Below are 9313 nucleotides of genomic sequence, written 5' to 3'. Positions count from 1 at the left end.
TTTTTTCCTTTAAGCACTTTGAATATATCATGCCACTCCCTTCTATCCTGCAAAGCTTCTTCTGAGGAATCAGCTGATAGATTTATGGGGTTTCTCTTGTATGTAACTGTTTTCTTTTACTGTGCTGCTTTTAAGATTATTTCACCACTGCTTTCTGCCATTTTAATTATGTGTCGTTGGGTGGACCTCCATGGGTTCATCTTGTTTGGATTTCTCTGATTCCAGGACCTGGATGTCTGTTTCCTTCCTCAGATAAGAGAAGCTTTCAGCTATTTCTTCAAATAAGTTTTCTCCTCTTTTTCTTCCCCCACTCTTCTGGGATCCCTATAAGGCAATGCTGTTAGGCTTGAAGTTGCCGAGTTCCCTTAACCTATTCTCATTTATATACATGTAATATATATAATATATACATATATATATATTATTTATTTATTTATTTATATTGCTGTTCTTTTTTTTTAATGATTTTTTTTATTATATTATGTTAATCACCATACAGTACATCCCCGGATTCCGATGTAAAGTTATGCTTCATTAGTTGCGTATAACACCCAGTGTACCATGCAATACGTGCCCTCCTTACTACCCATCACCAGTCTATCCCATTCCCCCACCCCCTCCCCTCTGAAGTCTTCAGTTTGTTTCTCATAGTCCATAGTCTCTCATGTTTCATTCCCCCTTCTGATTACCCCCCTTTTCTTTATCCCTTTCTTCCCCTACCGATCATCCTAGTTCTTATGTTCCATAGATGAGAGAAATCATATGATAATTGTCTTTCTCTGCTTGACTTATTTCACTTAGCATTATCTCCTCCAGTGCCGTCCATGTTGCAGCAAATGTTGAGAATTCGTTCTTTCTGATAGCTGAGTAATATTCCATTGTATATATGGACCACAGCTTCTTAATCCAGTCATCTGTTGAAGGGCATCTCGGCTCCTTCCATGATTTGGCTATTGTGGACAATGCAGCTATGAACATTGGGGTGCATATGGCCCTTCTCTTTACTACGTCTGTATCTTTGGGGTAAACACCCAGTAGTGCAATGGCTGGGTCATAGGGTAGTTCAATTTTTAACTTTTTAAGGGACCTCCACACTGTTTTCCAGAGTGGCTGTACCAACTTGCATTCCCACCAACAATGTAGGAGGGATCCCCTTTCTCCACATCCTCTCCAACAATTGTTGTTTCTTGCCTTGTCTATCTTTGCCATTCTAACTGGCGTAAGGTGGTATCTCAGTGTGGTTTTGATTTGAATTTCCCTGATGGCTAATGATTTTGAACATTTTTTCATGTGTCTGTTAGCCATTTGTATGTCTTCATTGGAAAAGTGTCTGTTCATATCTTCTGCCCATTTTATGATTTGTTTATTTGTTTCTCGTGTATTGAGTTTGAGAAGTTCTTTGTAGATCTTGGATACCAGTCCTTTATCTGTAGTGTCCTTTGCAAATATATTCTCCCATTCCGTGGGCTGTCTCTTAGTTTTTTTGACTGTTTCCTTGGCTGTGCAGAAGCTTTTTTATCCTGATAAAGTCCCATAAGTTCATTTTATCTTTTGTTTCTCTTGCCTTTGGAGATGTGTCGTGAAAAAGTTTGCTTAACCTTTTTCCCTTAACCTATTCTCATTTATATACATGTAATATATATAATATATACATATTATTTATTTATTTATTTATTTATTTATTTATTTATTTATTTATTTATTTATATTGCTGTTCTGCTTCATTGCTTTCCATTACCTTGTCTTCCAGGTCACTGATCTATTCTTTGGCATTCTCTAATCTGCTGTTGATTTCCTCTAGTGTTTTATTCTTTAGTTACTGAATTTTTCCACTGTGTTTTTAAAAATATTTTCTCTTCGTTTTAGTTCTCACTGAGTTCATTCACTCTTTTCTCAAGTCCGATGAGCATCTTCATAGCCATTACCTTGAACTCTTCATCAGGCCCCTTGCCTATTTCCATTTCATTAGCTCTTTTACTGTGATTTTTGTCTTGTTCCTTCATTTGGGACATACTCCTGTCTCATCTTGTCTAACTGTATGTGTTCATTTCTATGTATTAGGTAGGTCAACCATATCTCCTGGTCTTGAAACTAGTGGTCTTGTCCCTAAGAGGTCCTGTGGTGCCCTATAGAACAATATCCCCTAGTCAGCAGAACCAGGTGCACCAGGGGTATCTCCTATGTGGGATTTTATGTGCCCTCCTATTGTGGCTGAATCGTGAATGCCTTTAGCCCAGCTGACTGCAATGACCTGGTTTACCTGCTGTGAGTACACTGGGCAGAGTTTGTTCCCTGTTCTGTTGAGAGGTCTGGCTGTGGCTGCCATGGGCTCATTGGTGGGCTGGGTGGGTGGAAAACTTAGCTGCCTACAATTAGACTCTCTGTCACAGCTGCAGGCACAAGGCCAGAGCTTGTTCCTTGAGCAGCCAGCCCTCTTAGCTGCAGGAAGTGGCGGCATACTGGTATGTGGGGTTATCTCCTCCCCCTCCCAGTCCCTTCTCCAGGCCATGTTGCCTTTCAGATGTGATGGGACAGGAGCCACTTTGAAGGGATGTTTGCAGAGGTGGGCAGTTCTGCAGAGGAACACTTGGGTCTTGCATGGGGTGCTAGCATGGGTGCTAGCACGGTAGATGGAGAATGTTAGCACTGGCTCCCAAAAACATCCAATCTCTAGTGTGGAGGAGGGGAAGGAAATGGTGCCCTCCACCACTTTTGTTCTTGGAGAAGTCTTTAGATCCCTGCCCCTCCAGCACATGTACTAAGATTAGTCAATAAATCTGCTTCACATATACCCCAGGTGCTTTTCAAACTGCTGCTTTGTGTTATCTCCTGGGCTAAGTTATTTAGTATGCTGACTCTTTAAGGGCAGGGACTGGGTTTTCTATTACCCTCTGGCTCTCCTGGAGTTAATCCCAATGATTTTTAAAGCTCTCAGAGTTAAGCCCCACTGATTTTTCAAAGCGAGGCATTATAGGGACTCATCTTCCGAGGGTGGGTCCCAGTGCCAGGAGTGCCTGGTGTAGTTTCTGTGCTTTTCTGTGCTTGTGATGTCCATTCCGTTTGTGACTAGTTGCATTGGAGGTTTGGTTCCCAATGGTGTCACCACCCTTCTTTTCCATCCAGCCTTCTCTCTACAGTTAGCTGTGGAAGATCTGTTCTTCCAGGCTGCAGGTGAATTGTCAGTTAGCTGTATAGAGGTAGTTGTTAATCTCAGAGTGTCTGTGGGACAAGGTGAACTCAGGGACCTCCTACTCTACCATCCTCCTGCCAGCTATTATGTTTTAAATTTTCTAATTAAGAGTGAACTCACAAAACCCTAGGGAACTTATCCTTGACATCTCCATTTTTTTTTTTTTTTCTTGTCTACCCATCTCTTCTCCCAATAAATCTAGTCTGATTGTGCCCTCGTGGTCAGGGCTGGGGAAAGGGCTGTTCCCGGCTCATTATCGCAGAGGAAGGGTGGGAACCCCGTGGCTGGTCACTCCTTACAGTTAGTTCTCCCTAAGATCCTCTCCCTCCACTCACACATTTTTCATTGCATGAAGTGAAGTATTAGTAAGGTAAACCTTAAACCAAATCAAATAAAAACTTTTTGTTAGTATTGAACACATTTTCTATGTGTATTAAGAGCTCCCCACTCAAGATGGGGCTGGAAAAGTTTGAAGTGTGTCAAGAGAAACAGGAAACTTGTGTTGCCTCATTGAGGCTCATTGGTCGGAGATTGTGAATTGATGCAGACCCACATTTTTCTCAAGCAGTATTTGGTAGCCTGGTGTAGGAATAGGCTTGTCAGAGAGCGGAACTCATCCAGAGCTGGAATCTTCTGGAGTTAAGTGAGATCAAAAGGCAAAGGGGTCAGGAAGTTGAAAACATTGAAAAAAAAAAATTAGGAAGTGAAATGATAGCCTTAGAGGGAGGACCAGTCCATGTATGGAAGGAAGTAAAGATTTTGTGTGTGCAGGGGGGTGTGAAGGGGGTGAAGGAAGCATGAGGAGAGGGGATAAATAGGAAAAGAATGGGGGCTATCAAAGGAGTGGTCATCTTAATGAAGATTAAAGAACAGAAGGGAGGATTTTTTTTTCCTACCCCCTTTAACGGAAAGAACATAGCTCTCTGGGGAAGTGGTTCTCAACTGGGGATGTGGAAGAGATTGTGCATCCTCCCCCTCAGGACATTGGGCACTGTCTGGAGACATTTTTGTCAAAATAGCCTTGCTACTGGCATCGAGTGGGCACAGGCCAGGGGTTCTGCTAAACATCCCACAGTGTATGTAATAGACTCCCACGCCAAAGAGCTATCCAGCCCGAAATGTCACTGGTGACAAGGTAGAGAAGCCCTGCTCTAGAGAGTGCCATTGTAATCCAAAAACTATGAAACGTCACTCCAGATGGAAACATTACCCAGGATTTTAAAGACCTGCCTGGCTAAGGAACCCATTTTTTTTTTTTAGCACAATCATACTGCTATGAAGGTGAATGTGAAGGTCTATAAAAAGGTGGGTACTTGTCAGGAACCCCTTGGAACATGGTGGTTGTGACTGGAGACCTCAAGCCACCCAGATATGTGGTACATATCTGCTGCCACACAGCAGACAGCCCCCTACAGAGGCTCAGCCAGGGATCTGCTCATGTGTGGGGTACCCCTCCAATCCCCAGAGCAGATGCCCTTTTATGTAGCTTGGAGGCAACCCCACTACTTAAAATGTCCTCTTTCTATTTATATAAGTTGTGATTGCTCTCTTTGCTGGAGAATGGCTCCATAATTTTCTCAAAGTGCCACAGATATTAGTCAACTTCATAGCTATTCTCTTATGCTGTTATTTTTTTATTTGTTATTTATAGGCCAATCATCTAAATCTAGTGACAAAGGAGAATGAATCTTTTTTAGTTGGTTGTTTTCCTGAAAATGCAAGCAAATTCTTTTTGTGTTCCAAAAATACATAGACAGCTTCTGTACTCTATTTTTGTTACAGAGGGAGGGTCATTTCTAATTGCTCATTAGATGTTACATTTGGAAAGTGGTCTCTATTCTCCTCAAATGTGGGGAAATTCCATTATTACCAAGATCACACAGAACGAGGAGCCTCAGTGAATCTAATAGCAGACAAGAACAAGAACAACAGTTCTCAAACTTGTGTGTATTGGAATCACCTGGAGGATTTGTTAAAACACACAAATTGCTGGGATCTGTTCAGGGTGTCTGAATCAGACCTAGAGGGAAGACCAAGAATTTGTATTTCTGACAAGCCCCCAGGTGATGCTGACGTTGCTTATCTGGGATCACACCTAGAGTACCACTGTGGATTTATACACTAATTTTCATGAATTCTTCTGTTTCAATGCTAGGTTATATTTAAGAAATCCTCTCTTATGTTTCAGTATCATATAATATGTTACTGATTGAAAAAACTATGCTGAATTCTTTTTTTTTTTTTTTTAAGATTTTATTTATTTATTCGACAGAGATAGAGACAGCCAGCGAGAGAGGGCACAAGCAGGGGGCGTGGGAGAAGGAAGAAGCAGGCTCATAGCGGAGGAGCCTGATGTGGGGCTCGATCCCATAACTCCGGGATCACGCCCTGAGCCGAAGGCAGGTGCTTACCGCTATGCCACCCAGGTGCCCCTATGCTGAATTCTTTTAACAGGTATTCCTGTGAACACACATATCTGAGAATGAAAACATTAAGCCTTAAGATGTTTTGCCAACTTGCATGTTCATAGCAACAGTTGCTATGATTTTTAATGACTTATTTCCCATAATCTCTTGAAAAGGACCAATTTAATAAATGCTCACCAAAACTGCATTTTTTTAAAGATTTTATTTATTTGAAAGAAATTTGAGAGAGAACGTGAGGAGGGGCAGGAGAAGAGGGAGAAGCAGACTTCCTGCTGAGTAGGGAGCCTGCAACGCAGGGCTCAATCCCAGGATCCTGAGATCATGACCTTGAGCTGAAGGCAGACACTTAACCAACTGAGCCACACAGCCCCCCAAAACTGTATCTATGTAAACACCTAAATATTTAGAGCTGAAATGAGAGCCAGGCTCCAGGTAGTGGGCCTGAGTGGCCTGTTCCTCCTTTGTATAAACCAGGTAGATATCCTATAAATAATGACATCCCTCCTGGAGCACCTGGGTGGCTCGGTTGGTTAAGCATCTGCCTTCAGCTCAGGTCATGATCCTGGGGTCCTGGTATGGAGCCTGAGTCAGACTCCCTGCTCAGCTTTCTACTCAGCCAGGAGTCAGGCTCCTGAGTCAGGCTCCCTACTCAGCTTTCTACTTTGCCTGCCACAACCCCCGGCTTGCACTCTCGCTCTCTGTCTCTCTCTCTTTGACAAATAAATACATAAAATCTTTAAAAAATGACATCCCTTTTGTTATTCAATCTCTTCCATCTTTTGGTTTAAAATAATCACTAAAAATTAAAGTGTCTTGGAATTTTTTCATACTATTGAAAATTTTACTCCTAGTTTGAAGATAAGGTGATATTCTTGTATCTTTTTTAAAAAAAAAAATACTTGGGGCGCCTGGGTAGCTCAGTCATCAAGTGTCTGCCTTCGGCTCAGGGCGTGATCCTGGATCCCTGGGATGGAGCCCTGCATCGGGCTCCTCCACTGGGAATCTGCTTCTTCCTCTCCCACTCCCGCTGTGTTCCCTCTCTCGCTGGCTGTCTCTCTCTCTGTCAAATAAATAAATAAAATCTTTAAAAAAAAATAAAAATAAAAAAATGCTTTTTAGCCTTTTTGTGGAAACCAGATTTCACAAGATGTAAAACGAGCTAAACGTAATTAACATTTTTCAGAGAACTGACAGCAATATTACAAATGGTCATTATACGGGAAATATCAGAGACCTGTTTCAATATTTCAAATAACCATTTCTTAAACATGTCATAGTATTATAGTAGGAATAATGTGAGAAAATGGTCTGTGGTCAAGTCAATTTAGGAAATGTGGGATTAATCAGTTAAGTAACTTCTTTCTGGGACGATTTCTCCACAAGTTTAAAATGCTTGTAATCATTATGAATCTGCAGCTATGATTTTCTCAATGTGGTGTGTCTGAGGAATTCTGCTTTACCTAATGTGTTCTTATAAATGTTTTCAAGGACAACATGAAAAATACATTTAATCTAATATGTTGCCTCAGTCACTTGTGAGTGGTTGCTTGGGAAGCTCTGAGTTGGGAAGTGTTTGAAAGCCCAGCCGGGTTCAACAACAACAACAACAAAAAGATATATTTCTTTAGCCATGTCTGCCAGGCATGTAAAGAAAATGGTGGTACAAATGCTTTCTATGTATCTACTATATTTCTTCTAAATATTTAGTGGGTAGTTTTTTCCCCTCATAATTCTGATGCAGTTGTATAAATTAGTTCAGCAAAGTAGTGATTTGTAAATAAAATTTCCTTACTTATTTCAAGAAATTCCCTTAGGTTTACAAAATTCATTTCAATAGGAGTCCTAGTTATAGCAATCAGACAAGAAAAAAATAAAATGCATCCAAATTTATAAGAAAAACGTTAAGCTGTGACTATTTAAAAAAAGTCACTATTTACCGATGACACATAGAAAACCCAAAATACTCCACCAAAAAACTATTAGAAGTAATAAATTCAGGGGCGCCTGGGTGGCTCAGTCGTTAAGCGTCTGCCTTCGGCTCAGGGCGTGATCCCGGTGTTATGGGATTGAGCCCCACGTCAGGCTCTTCCGCTGGGAGCCTGCTTCTTCCTCTCCCACTCCCCCTGCTTGTGTTCCCTCTCTCGCTGGCTGTGTCTCTCTCTGTCAAATAAATAAATAAAATATTTAAAAAAAAAGAAATTCAGTAAACTTGCAGGATATAAAATTAATACACAGAAATCCATCATGTTTCTATATACTAATAACAAAGTAGCAGAGTGAGAAACTAAGGAAGCAATTCCATTTGCAATTGCACCAAAAAGAATGAAATATCTAGAAATAAATTTTAAGGGGGTGAAAGGCCTTTACTTTGAAAACTATGAAACATTGATGAAAGAAATTGAAGATGACCCAAGCCATGCTCATGGATTGGAGCAATTGCTTTTGGTGGTATGGACATTTTAATAACAATCATCTATAGATTAAATCCTTTCACTATCAATATATAAACAGCATTTTTCACTGAACTAGAACAAATAATCTGAAAATTTGTATGGAACAAAAAACCCTGAATAGCCAAAGCAATCTTGAAAAAGAAGAACAACACTGGAAGTATCACAAACCCAGATTTAAAGATGTATTACAAAGCTGCAATAATCAAAACAGTATGGTATTGGCACAAAAAAATAGATAAATAGATCAATAGAATAGGATAGAGAGCCCAGAAATAAGCCCATAATTATATGGTCATTAATCTACAACAAAGGAGGTAAGAATATGTAATGGGGGAAAAGTCTCTTCAATAAATAATGTTAGGAAAATTGTACAGCCACATGCAAAAGAACACAATTGGATCACTTTCTTACATTATATATCCCAAAAACCTCAAAATGGATTTAATATCTGAATGTTAGGCCTGAAACCATAAAAATCCTGCAAGAGAGCACAGGCAGTCATTTCTGACATCGGTTGTAGCAACACTTTTCTACATGTGTCTCCTGAGGCAAAGGAAACAAAAGCAAATACAAACTATTGGGACTACATGAAAATAAAAAGTTTTTGCACAGCAAAGGAAATAAAACAAAGACTACCTACTGAATGGGAAAAGATATTGCAAATGATATATCCAATAAAGGGTTAATATTCCAAAATATATAAAGAATTTATACAACTTGATGCCAAAAAAAAAAAATCCAGTTAAAAAATGGGCAGAAGACATGGACATTTCTCCAAAGAAGACTTACAGATGGCCAACAGACACATGAAAAGATGCTTAACATCACTCATCAGGGTAATGCAAATTAAAATCACAATGAGCTATCACCTTATACCTGTCAGAATGGCTAGAATCAAAAACACAAAAAAGTGTGGTGAGGATGTGAAGAAAAAGGAATGCTTTCACACTGTTGGTGGGATTGCAAAACTGGTGCAGCTACTCTGAGAAACAGTATGGAGGTTTCTCAAAAAATTAAAAATAGGATTACTATATGATCCAGTAATTTCACTACTGGATATTTACTCAAAGAATACAAAAACACTAATTTGAAAAGATATATGCACCCCTATGTTTATTGCAGCATTATTTACCATAGACAAATTATGTAAGCAACCCATGTGTCCATCCACAGACCCATAGATAAGAAAGATATGGTGTATATATACAATGGAATATAACTGGACCATAAAGAAGAATAAAATC

The sequence above is a fragment of the Ailuropoda melanoleuca genome, chromosome 16, assembly GCF_002007445.2.
Source record: "Ailuropoda melanoleuca isolate Jingjing chromosome 16, ASM200744v2, whole genome shotgun sequence".
NCBI classification, from domain to species: domain Eukaryota; kingdom Metazoa; phylum Chordata; class Mammalia; order Carnivora; family Ursidae; genus Ailuropoda; species Ailuropoda melanoleuca.
This window is presented reverse-complemented; position numbering follows the sequence as displayed.